The sequence below is a fragment of the Papio anubis genome, chromosome 1 (assembly GCF_008728515.1).
Source record: "Papio anubis isolate 15944 chromosome 1, Panubis1.0, whole genome shotgun sequence".
Taxonomy (NCBI): domain Eukaryota; kingdom Metazoa; phylum Chordata; class Mammalia; order Primates; family Cercopithecidae; genus Papio; species Papio anubis.
Genome location: NC_044976.1, coordinates 101,860,793 through 101,873,433, shown reverse-complemented (window position 1 = coordinate 101,873,433; position 12,641 = coordinate 101,860,793). Strand labels below are relative to the sequence as shown.

Here is a 12,641-nt window from a genome sequence, read left to right as displayed (position 1 = left end):
TTTCATACTTTGCTATTAAGATAAGATCATAGAGACAATTATTGTAATAACTTTCTAATGTCTTTCCAACACCTTATAATCTGTTCCCTATGTAACGCCAAAGGGATCCTTTGCAAAGCTAATCTAGATCATATTAGTCCCCTGTTTATGATTCTCCACTGGTTTTCCAACTGCCATGGATTAATATCCAAAGTCCTATGTAAATAAATTGTCCAATATTAAGTGGACCCTGGGTAGTTTGCCAATGCCCACATCTTTCACTCTCCCTCTTACTGCGTTTCTCTCACAATGGCCTCCCAGTTCTTCCTTGAATCATGACAAGCTCTCTCTCACCTCAGGTACTTGACACTTTCCAAAATCTCTTCTCTAAGACTTTTAAAAGCCTTATTCCTTCATTTCAGTCAGGTTCCTGCTCTTTAGAAAGGCCTCCTGGAAGCCCCCTATCTAAAATTGCAGCCATGTTTTATTTCATGACCCTCTTTTATGCTTTTCATAGTACTGATCACTATGTGACATTCTTTGGTGTTTAATGCCTCTCTCATCTGACATAATGCACCTCCAGCAAGGGAGGACACAGTGTGCTTTGTTTTCTCTTATTTCCTCTATATTTACAGAGCTCAGCAACTTTGCTGAAGGTTTTTGGATTGGTATTAAATTGTGTTAATTTAATATCTTTAAGTAGTGTCAGTGCTCATCACCAGTACTTTTATTTTGATTTATATTTTTATCATTTGAATTGTATCAGTGATTCTTTTTTTTTTCCAGAAGAATATTTGGCTGCAATATTTTCCAAGTCCTTACAACCTAGGAATGCCTTCTGTTGCTTTAATATTAGAACAATAAATTGGTTGATGTGGAATGTTCAGGTCACACACTTTTTCCATTAAAATTCTGTAGACATTCTGTGTTGTCCTCTGGCATTCAGTTATGTAGAAGAGAAATTTGAGGGCAGCCCAACTTCTATTCTTTTATAGGTAGCTGTTTTTCCTTCTCTCTCTCTGTGTCTGGGTGCTAACACTTCCTATTAAGCCCTTTTCTTTTTGTTATGTTTTCTGGGTTCATGAAGGTAGTTCTTTTGGTTCATAGGCTTGAATAATATTTCAACTCAAGTATTACTTTTCTATTTAAAATTTGGTTATTGCCTGATCTCAGTTATTTAGATTTCTTGCCTGAGTGAAATATGTTCATATTTCTCAGCCCTATTAAATTTAATCTATCCTGTACAGCACCTTTTCTTTCGTAGTCCCCCAAAGGGAGAAAACCACTGATTTAGGTTTCTGCAGTATCAATTCTGCTTTTTTCAGTCTGCATATGAATATTGATTTAGCTATTAACTTTCAAATTCCGTTTCATCTTTCATTATTTTGGCCAATTCCACTTTAACTTTTTGTCTATTTTTTTTTCTTTATTAAACTCAGTATCTCTTTCATGGATGCATATCTTTTGCACATTTTTCAGTGGCCTGAGTAGATATTTTCTATCATATTCATTTTCTATAGGTTACTACAATTTTAAGAAATATATATTTATTTTCAATGTTTAGAATAATGTTCCTTTTCCATTATGCTACAAAATTTTTAGAAATCTTCACTTTTAAAAAAAAATAGACTTAAATAGAAAAAGATATATCCTGAGAAATAAGTTCTAGTATCTGCTCAGTGTAAGAGTGACTTAGACCCTCTTACCATGTCCTTGTTCTAGAAGCTAATATGTGGTTTTCTCTTAGAACCCCAAGTGGACAGCAAGTTGACATCATACATCCCACCTCAATTACGAGTTCATATCGTGGATTTCTCTAGCTGGTTCTTCTACACTGAAAGTTTCTTCCTTCCTTTGCTTCATGTTGAATTCCTTACCTACATTATAACTTAAGATGGAAGAGTAGTTATTTATATGTGTAGTATGTAAAGGTCATAACAAATATTGGTTTGTCCTGACACAAATACATTCCTTCCTAACTCTTCTCATTTCAGTAAATAACAATTGCTTAAGCCAAAACCCAGTAGTTGTCACTGACTCTACCTCACATTCAATCTATTCCCCTTTTGTTCATTCTACCAAAGCTACCTTTGCTCCCTTTCTATTTCTTGACTTTAGAGCCTCAGAGGTGACATGCTTTCCCCCTTGATCTTCACAGATCTGTTTCCTTGTCATTCTGAACTCAGTTTTGTTTTGTATTTTTTATCACCTCCAAGCAACTTCCCCTGATCACTCTAACGAAAGCAATGTTTCCGCCTGAGTCATTCCCTACCTTATTATCTCAATTTCACCATCTTCATTAGAATTATTTAAAAATATGTATTTGTGTATTTATTGTCTGTATTCTCCCAGAAGAAAGTAGGCAAAATCTTATTCAGTGTTATTACCCCAAGTGTCAAGAACTGTGTTTAATATTTAGTAAACACTCTACATTTGTTGAATGTCTATACATTTTTCTCCTTTTGTGTGAAGGCCCCTCCCCTGCCCCAGGGAGGAGAAAATGAAAATACAGTTGATGAGACTTCATGCCACTGATTAGATTACATCTATTAGAGTTCAAGGTTATTTGTGAGTCAAAACATAGACAATCACATGAGAATAGCATTGTCTTCCATATTTTCCTTCTCCGCAGATAGATTAGAGATTGACTCATCCCTGCTGCTCAGTCAAGCTAGCCAAATTGATCTCTTCCTTCTTTTTTATTTTCCAAATCAAGACCACTCCGAGGTTTAGCAACTGGTGCTCAATTTTCTTTTTCTCCTTTTTCTCCTCTTACATGCTATAGTACGCCTATTCTTCCTGGCTTGGTGGCTGACAGGTGGCAAGCTTGGGAATTAGGTGAAGAATTACTTTGCCTGAGATTTGAGCCTGTAGCACACTCCAACCCAATTACTTACCTGTGCCCCCTCCATAATTTGCTATTATTATTTGTGGGTATATTGCTGAGAAAATCTTTGGATTAACCATGATTGCAAAGAGAATGTGTACATTGCTATGTCTCTGGTCATTATCTTAGCTAAAACCCTTTACATCCTCAGATTTTCTCTAATGCTTTTGTCTCCCTGCTTAAAGCATTTTTTTTCTGAGGTTTCTGTGCACCTCAAGATATAAAGAATCTGACCTTTTCACTGACTTTGTACACCCAGAATACGTGCACAAAAAGGGAAGCAGATTCTGATTTGTTCAGAGAAAGCATGGCAACAGTCTCTGATGTCCAGATTCAGGCACATTCTGAGTATGAAGCAAAATCTTTACTTTTTGATAATTGTCTTTCATCTAAGTTTAGAGGATGTGGTGTAGATCTAGACTACATTCCTCAGCCTATCTTTTTTGGTTGATGAACTTGCCCCTGAACTTTGGGATATGGTTTATTCCCTTCAGTCTTTTGAATTTGTGAAATATTAAGAAATATATATATATATTTCTGTCCTTATATATATATATATATATATATATATATATATATATTTCTGTCCTAAGTCTCTGGTAAAGTGCTCTGAAAGCCCTTATAATTTCCTGAGTGAGAGGGTGCTAGGAGAATCCTTTCTTCCAGTATTTGCTCTATTCCCCGGTTTCCAAGACAGAGCTTTTAATGATGCCCTTTTAAGGTACTAGGAGAATCCTTCATTCTAATATTTGGTCTTGGGCCTCAGTTCTTGACACAGAGGTCCTAAGTTCCTTGGAATTTCCTGGGTGATAGGAGTGTCTTTTGTTCTAATGAGGTGACTCTTGGTGGACTGCTGAATGGTGCTGGTCACCACACCGACCAAGTCATGATTGTGAGCTTGGATGTTTCAGCCCCACCTCCCATTCTTTGGGTAGAAAGAGGGGCTGGAAATGGAATTGATCATTAATCATGCCTATGTGATGAAGCCTCCATAAAAATCCCTGAACTATGGAGTTTAGAGAGCTTCTGAGTTTGTGAACACATCAGTATGCTGGATGAATGGCCTGCTATACTTTTACATGGCCAGAAGCTCTTGTACTTTGGATCCTTCCAGATCTTTCCCTATGTATCCCTTTATCTTGCTGTTTATCTATATTCTTTATTAATAAACCAGTAAATGTAAATTGTATTCCCCTAAGTTCTCTGAGCCTCTCCAGAAAGTTAATTGAACCCAAGGGGGAGTATTGGGAAGCCTGATTTATAGCTGGTTGGTCAGAAGTATAGGTGAAAACCTGTTGCTTGCAATTCTATCTGAAGTTGGGGGCAATCTTGTGGGACTGATCCCTTAATATGTGGAATCCGGTTCTATCTCCAGGCCATGTCAGAGTTGAGTTGAATTATAGGATGTCCAGCTGGAGTTGACAGAATAATTACTTGGTGGAAATACCCCTATACAACTAGTGTCAGAAGTGTTATGTTTGCTAGGTGCAGTGGCACATGCCAGTAATGCCAGCAATTTGGGAGGCTGAGGCAGGAGGAATGCTTAAGTCCAGCAGTTTAAGACCAACCTAGACAACATAGCATAAGATTTTTAAAATTTTCTTTACAGAAAAATAAAAAAGGTTGACTGGGTGTGGTGGTACAAACTTGTCCCAGCTACTCAGGAGGCTGAGGTGGGAGAAATGCTTGAAACCCTAAAGTTGAGGATTCAGTGAACTGTGATCCCACCACTGCCCTTCAGCCTGGGTGACAGAGCAAGATCCTGACTCAAAAAAAAAAAAAAAAAAAAAATGTGTTTTGTTGAGTGACTGTATAAGAGAGTAGAGTAGGAGGAACAAACTTTTTCTCTCTCTCATAGGATTGTCTTAAATTGTTTTTGTTCTCTCCACTATATTTTAATGTTAATGTTTAGGATTCAGTTCAAAGACTACATATCAGTACCTATTTTTATTGGCTTGATCTTGCTTTTATCAAGACATTGTAATTGTGTCATTAAAAACAATAATTAACTTAAAATCTGATAGTCAGTTTTGCATTCTGGGGTGCACAATTTCTATCATGATCTCCCTAAAATTTGCTAGCATAGTAAATACAATGTGCTATTATAGAAGAACTCAATCTAGCAAAAATAAATTCTGCTTGATTGCTTTTACACATATGCTTAATAATCTTGCAATTATAAAACTTGACTCTCTTGGTCTCATATTTTTTGATATAATAATTTCACTTAAAAATAATAAGTGAATCCACTAGCTATAAAATGGCTTCTGTGTTGTGAATTCTATTTTCAAATTTATGAGAGAATTTTACTTTACACTCGACTCTGCTGTTGACTATATTAATGAGTATTAACTTGAGAAATGCTATGTCTAACATAATTTCAGAAACAGCTAAGCTTTCATGCTGTATGGTAGTTTCAATACCAAACTGACCAGGCAATTTGCTGCCCATATTATTCTATTCAAATTACTCATCCAACTTTTCCATATCTGCTAAAGCTTTGTAGATGACAGGAAGTGTGGTAAAAATAAAAGGTGCTGTTTTTCCAGCAAATATAGATATGCCAATAAAAGTAAAACTACTGTCTTGCCTCAGAATGTAGATTTTAAGGAATTTTTGTAGCTAAGATATCAAAAACAAAGAAGAATCTGAAACATAAGGTTAGAGAGGAACGGTCACACTTTTATTATTTAATATCTATTAACTTAGCCATATGCAAGGAATAGTAATTAGCAGGCTAATACAGTATCACATACAGTAATTTTCAAGTTAATGAAAGTATAAGACTATGAAACCATATGGTATATATATTATAAGCCACTCTGCTCTATTCTTTTAAGTTGCTATTACTGCTTTTGACACAGCTACAGGAAATAAAAAGGCTACTGGAATGCAGACCAGGGAAATGTATTCTCACAAGACTTTGCGAAATGAAAGTTAGAATCCCTGAGTGGAAACAGATTTCTAAACCATCAGCTTTCTTTAAGTTCTATTCTGAGGATCCATAAAGGAAAAACATAAAATAAAAATAAAAATTAGCTTTCAGTTCTCTATAGCAAAGATGATTTTGTTTAAAAATGAAATACATTTTATGCATTTTATCACACTATTGTAGTTTTTAAAATATGATGGAGAAAAAATATTGGCATAGAAGTCAGGATGCAGTACCTGGAGCTCAATGTGAAAAACAATAGCAACATGACACTGTAACATAGTGGTGGCACTTGAGGTTGAACTGCTTTGTTAGATTGTATATAAGGTTCACCATACTCACTTCTTTCTTGTCATTTTTAAGAAACAGTAAATTCCTAGTTCTGTATATCTATAGCTGCATAACAAATCACCCCAAAATGTAATGGCTTAAAACAATAGTCATTTTATTTACCCATGGTTTTGTGGGTCAGGAATTCAGACATGGCATAGCAGGAAGAGCCTGTCTCTGCCCTGTGAGATATCTGTTAGGGTTAGAAGGTCCAAAGTGACTCTCATGAATATCTTACATATCTTAGCCTCAACCTGGAGGACTTAAAAAGCTGGAGCTCTCTGGAACAATGCATCCAGGGTCATATGTTTAGGCTCTCTACGCTGTCAGCTGAGTTTCTTGGTTCACCTTCATGAAATCTGTTTGCTTGTTTGTTCATTTGTTTGTTTTGTGATGAAGTCTCACTCTGTCACCCAGACTGGAGTGCAGTGGCATGATCTTGGTTCACTGCAAACTTCACTTTCTGGGTTCAAGCGATTCTCCTGCCTCAGCCTCCCAAGCAACTGGAATTACAGGCACCCGCCACCATGGGTAATTTTTTTTTTTTTTTTTTTGTATTTTTAGCACAGATGGGTTTCACCATGTTAGCCTGGCTGGTCTCGAACTCCTGACCTCAAGGAATCCACCTGCCTCAGCCTCCCAAAATGTTGGGATTATAGGCATGAGCCACCATGTTTGACCACTTCATGTAATTTCAAGGCCATGCGCTTTCCACCTGGCTTCTTCAAGATCCATATTGTCTCTCCAGCTGGATGACTGAACTTACATCACAGCTCAGGGTAAGTGCAAAAGCAGAAGCTATAATGTCTAAAGCTTAGGCATGAAACTGGCAAAGTGTTACTTTTACTACATTCTATTGGTTGGAGCAATAGAAAATCATGGAGTCCAGATTCACGGGGAAGGGACTAAACAAAGAATACCATGAAGTGTGTATGTGTGTGTGTGTGTGTGTGTGTTTTTTTTTTTTTAAGGGACCATCACAGGATTAGTCTTCCACAATTCACTTTTTTTTAATGTTAATATTTTATTTACAAAGCTTTTTTGTTGTACAGAAAATAAAAATACTGTTACAATCTTGGTGTAACTGGTAGCCACAGACGGTTGACTCACCAATCACAGCTACACATGCTACAGCAAGAGTCTTACACAAAAACCTAACAATGCTCACAATTTTGTTGGGGTGAAGTCCCATGGTTGGTGGGAAATTACCAGAAGGACTAAATGAAGAAGATTAAGATGAGTATGAGGATGAAGATCAGGAAGAAAGCAGGAAAGGTGAAAAGAGGAAGAGAGAAACAGATGTTGAAGGAGAAAATGAGTAAGACCACAGATGACCTGAAGAAACAGAACTGTTCAGTATTGATTGGACTGCTCATGGATTTGATAGTTGTTGAAAAATTTTTTAAAAAGGTAGCTGTGATACAAACCCCAGGACACCCACACATCCCAAGAACCAAAGAATAGTTCCTGTGATATTCTGCCTTCCATCTCAATTCACTTTTTTGCCCCTAAGAACTCACAACTCAAGCACAACCAAAACATCCTCTCCCAAGATGCCCAAAAACTCATCCAACTTTGGTATCAGACTCAATCTAGTAGTCCAGGATTTCATCATCATAACAGGAACAGGTATAGATAAAAAGCCTTTGGCATATCTTCTCTCATTCTGAAGACCTGTGAATTAAAGAGACAATTTATCTGTCCACTGTACTCTCAATATACAATGAGAAGTTTGGGGCAAGAAAATTGCAATATGGGGCTAGAATTATAATAGAACTAAGACTGTAGTAGATGATATTGAGGCCCCTTTGAAATCCCTTTTACTGATCCAGTGATTCCGTTTTCAAATTACTGTGACTATTGACACAGGTATCAAACACTATTGGACTGGTACCACTAGAAAGTATAATACATATCAGAACCAGTGGATCTCATGGTCGTGTGTTTTGGGGAAATTGTGCTTCCTGTCCCTGCAACTATAGGCTTTGTGGTTTTAAATTTGGTTACTGAAAGAGGGACACTTCTTTTTACCAAGGTACAGAGAAAGAGTGTCACTACACTTAAAACTATGGCTTCTACCTGTTCACTTTGGGCTCCTGGCACAGATAGAATAGAAGAGACAGAAAAGGAACTATTACTAGCAGGAGTAATCGTACTTGATTATCATGAGAAGGTAAGATTCCTGCAACATAATGGGTGCAGGGAGAAATACATTTGATACTCAGATGATCCATCCAGCATCTCTTCCTAGTTTTAACCTTAAATAAATGAATATAGCAACCAAGCTCTGATAAGGGTACCTGGGGCCTCAGATCCCTCAGAAAGAAGGGTACCTGTGCCACTGAAGTTGGTGTTATTGTCTCTCCCACATCCTGCCTCCCTCATTTCCTCTTCTCCTGTGTGTGCCCTAAGTAAAGCACTTCTATAAGAGTCCTGTTCTCAGGCTCTCAGTTTTATTAGTTATTAGTTAGATAATCTTGTATAACTCACCGGATAGCCTTAAGCCTGTATTATCTTCCTCAGTTTATGAGAGTAATTTTGCAATACAATTTTTGGAAGAGTAAATACATTCATTCAAAGAATTTTGCCAGGCAATGGTACAACTGGAACAATGGCATGCAGATTAAGTATTCACAAATTTTACTTAATTTTACTATTATTCCCTTTTCTTCTCCTTTGACATTCCTTGGGCCATGCTTCTTTTAGGGATTACACATCAAACATTAACTTCACATAGAACCGTTTCTTCAAGGAAATGTGCTAAAGCTGATTTTATTTCACCACCCAACCAAAACACTATTCAACAAATAGAAATTAGATAAATGTATTCTAAAGAAATACAATTATATTCTTGTTATTGGTATATACATCTGTCTCTTTCATCAGGCTGTATTGAGGGAAGAACCATTTCTTTTTATCATTTTAGCTCTAACATATTTGTTGAAATAAAATGCTTCACATCTGTCATATTTAGCCTTTTGATTTTGATTTTCATGCATGTCTCCCCAGACATATATTTTTATATGGTTGAAGATTTTATAGTTTAGTTTACTTATTAAATAATATAATTACATTTTCTATTATTTTATCATAATTTTAGCTGTCTCAGCTTGAATTAATCTAATATATCTGTCAAAGAGGGCTTATACATTTAAATCTCAACTGACTTATTATTATTGAAATACTTGACAGTAATGATTTGACATGTGTCCCATATGAGGTATTATGACTTAGTAGGTAACTTTTGGCAATAAATAGTTTTACAGCTCACTGTGAAATCAGGCAAATAATAAAAACATAATTTTTTAGCTAAATAATGGAAACATGACATACTATTCAGTTCATACCTACCACAAGGCAGAATCTGGACAGATTTTTATGTTAATTAATTTAGGCTCTACTCCTCCATTCCAGTTTAAACAAAATATTTTTAAAAGAAATAGGTAACTCTTGTATACTATGGTATGCTGAGTGAATCACAGGCCATTAAAACTACCTACTTTCAAATACACTAGTTTATATAGAATGGTCAGTTTTTCCAATTGGCTCGGCCAATTCTTGGGAGTGTCACTGGGTTCTTTTGGAAGCTACAGTAGACTTAATATTAAATCATCACTTCACTGTAGCAAATGGTATTACTGTGGAAAAGTTCTTTTAAAAATTATTATTAATTACCTCAAAATGGTTTCTAACAAACCAGAAGAAATTGCTTAACAGTTAATATGTATTGATTAAATATAATGTACAGTGTTAGATCCAGTATATGGTCTTTGATTACAGTTAATTTGTGAATAAATACATATGAATACAATTAAGTAAAACTTTATATATTGTAAACTAAATATATATTTTGACAATTTGAAGATAATGGAATATTCAAACTAAGATTGAAGGAATTGTTATAGTGAAATGAGGATCCCACAAATCCATCAAAAAATAGAAAATGAGCAAAGTACATATATGAACATGTAATACAGAAGAGTAAAGTTAATGTGTAGTCAGCAGAAAGATGTTTTAGTTTTTAGGGAAATGCAAATTAGAATACAGTGACACCACAAAACATGAAATTAAAAGGACAAATTATCTATGGCTAGATAATTTTTACAAAAATGGGTACTCTTATACATTACTCATAAGATTATGAATTGCTTTATTCTTTAGGAAAGTAAACTGGCAGTATCTATTAACATTAAAATTTCTGGGCTTCCGCTCTGAGCTGACATGATAATTGGTACATGACTAGACTCCCACCATAAACTGTAAACTGAATAATCTATGTTAAGCAACTATTTATAGACATTGGAAAACAGACAACCTAGTATTTTGATCTTTTAGAGAAGAAAAAGACACAGACAACGTATATATGATTTCTGTCTGGAAATAATTTTTTAAACCATGATACATGGAGGTGGAGCCCAAGTAGGGGACAGAGGTCTCACTGAGGCAGAGATTGTATTCAGAGCTGCTGAGCAACTGGAATTTGTGAGATAACAGAGGAGAGATCTCCAAAGACAAAAGCATACAATGCATCCTGGAATGGCTGAATACTGAAAGTCACAATGATAGAGATGTTGGAATTAACACACAAGGACTTGAAAACAATTATACAACACTGCTTAAGGATTTAGGGGAAAGGTGGAAATATGAGTGAAAAAGATGAGGAATATCAGCAAATAAATGGAATCTACAAAAGAATCCGGGGGAAATTTTGGAACTGAAAGCAAAACAATACCTAAAATGAAACAAAACAAAACTAAACTAAACTAAAAAACACCAAGAAAAAACAATAAGTGAGCTAAAAACACACTGGACAGTACAAAAATGAAAATGAAAACTAAAACAAAAAGCATAAAGAAAATGCAGTGAAAACTGTCCAAGGTGGAGGAAAAAAATAGACTTTAAAATAAGTAAAGCCATGATGGCCTGGGACAAATATTAGGTGACCTAAGTTACATGTAGTTGGAGTCCCAGAAGAAGAGGTGGAAATAACCTAGTATAGGCCATTTGTCATTACTTTAGAAACCTAACATGAAAATTGATTGTAATGTTTTTGTGTTCTAGAAGAAAAAGGAATAAATCATCTCTTGGCTATGTGAAAAATAAAATAGTTTATGAAACTGTACCAAGGCCTCTAATCATACAAAATGCTTGTGGTTTCAAAACACCCCAACCATTTTTTATTTCTTTGTACTGCTGAACATTATCCTCTCAGAGAAATTTACTTGTATTTTAAGACAATTGTAAATACTGAAAAAATTAATGGTTGAAAATTCAGCATGTTTTACTAATTATATTATTGAGATAAAATTTGCTAAAAATATAACCGTCCAAAACGAACACTAATTGGCATTTACGTAAATGAAACTATTGCACATGGTCATGAACACAGGATCTTTGGAAAGGTACAAAAAGTGTCTGTAGGGGAAGCCATGAGTCCCTCGAGGTATTTACCTCTAAATTTTAAAAGTCAGCATACCTGAATTATTTACTTGTTTTACTGAGGGTTAATTAATCACTTGGTTGGAATGAAGAAAGAAAAATAGAGAATGATAAACAAAATAAAGTTAAATTTAGGGAAAAGACCCCAGACTAATATTTCCATTTCCTTTTTTTGAATAACAAATAATTATAAACCAATTCAAGTGTCACACACATATATTCAAAGAAGAAACCCCTTTTAAGATGTTACTTCAGGTTTTAAAGTAATTTGATAACACACATCTGAATTTGTCCATCTTTTTAGGAGAAAATTTGTTCAGAATTTTGTAGAATTGTTATACCACAGCATATGACATCCCTCCCTATTCTACAAAAATTCCAAAATATTGTCAACAAATGAATTTTTGCAAGAAAGAAATACCTGGCCCAGTTTAAAGTCTCAAAACCATATATTTAAATGAATGAATTATGAATTCAACTGTCAGTTTCAACTCTCTCAATTGCTGCTTTTAGCCTTGTCTGGGAGTGTGCTAACCATGATGTTTATTTTCATATGGAGGGCAAGCTAAATATTCAAACTACTATCATTTCCCAGAAAAAAAATGAATATGAAATTGTGAATAATGAATAAGAGTCTAAATGCAGTAAACCTTTGGACAGAAAGATTTGCACTCCACAAATAAAGACTGTAAATGTGGTAGAATATGTATACATGGTACAACAGTTCTTTCAAAGTTTGCATAGCTCTTTCTCTAATTCCATGAATAGCTCCATTCATTTCAGTTTGACCTGTTTGTATGTGTGCATGTGTGTGTGGGTTCTTAAAAGCTAGTCTGGGCTACATGAGTCCAGCTGCATGTAGCAAATGTTTGGAGATGGCTAAATTTGTATGATTCCATTTAGGACTTGTAATGAAATAATTCAGCCCAATTTGTGAAAACAGGAATAGAGGTTGAAAAAAAAGAGAAAAATAAACTATGATAGGAATCATACTCAAAGTAAAATATAAAATAATATAAAATAGCAAGTAGGAGACACATTAAGCTTAATGTTTTATTTTCATTTTAATAAAAT

At 35.0% G+C, this 12,641-nt stretch overlaps 1 long non-coding RNA gene across 1 annotated transcript in view; it reads left to right on the top strand.

The window, feature by feature from the left end:
- The first annotated feature begins 6,710 nt into the window (after positions 1-6,710).
- LOC110740556 overlaps positions 6,711-12,641 on the top strand; it is a 66,296-nt gene continuing 60,365 nt past the window's right edge. Inside the window, exon 1 of the long non-coding RNA XR_002515318.2 lies at positions 6,711-6,907. This is a non-coding gene — a long non-coding RNA (uncharacterized LOC110740556). The remainder of the gene's footprint in view (positions 6,908-12,641) is intronic.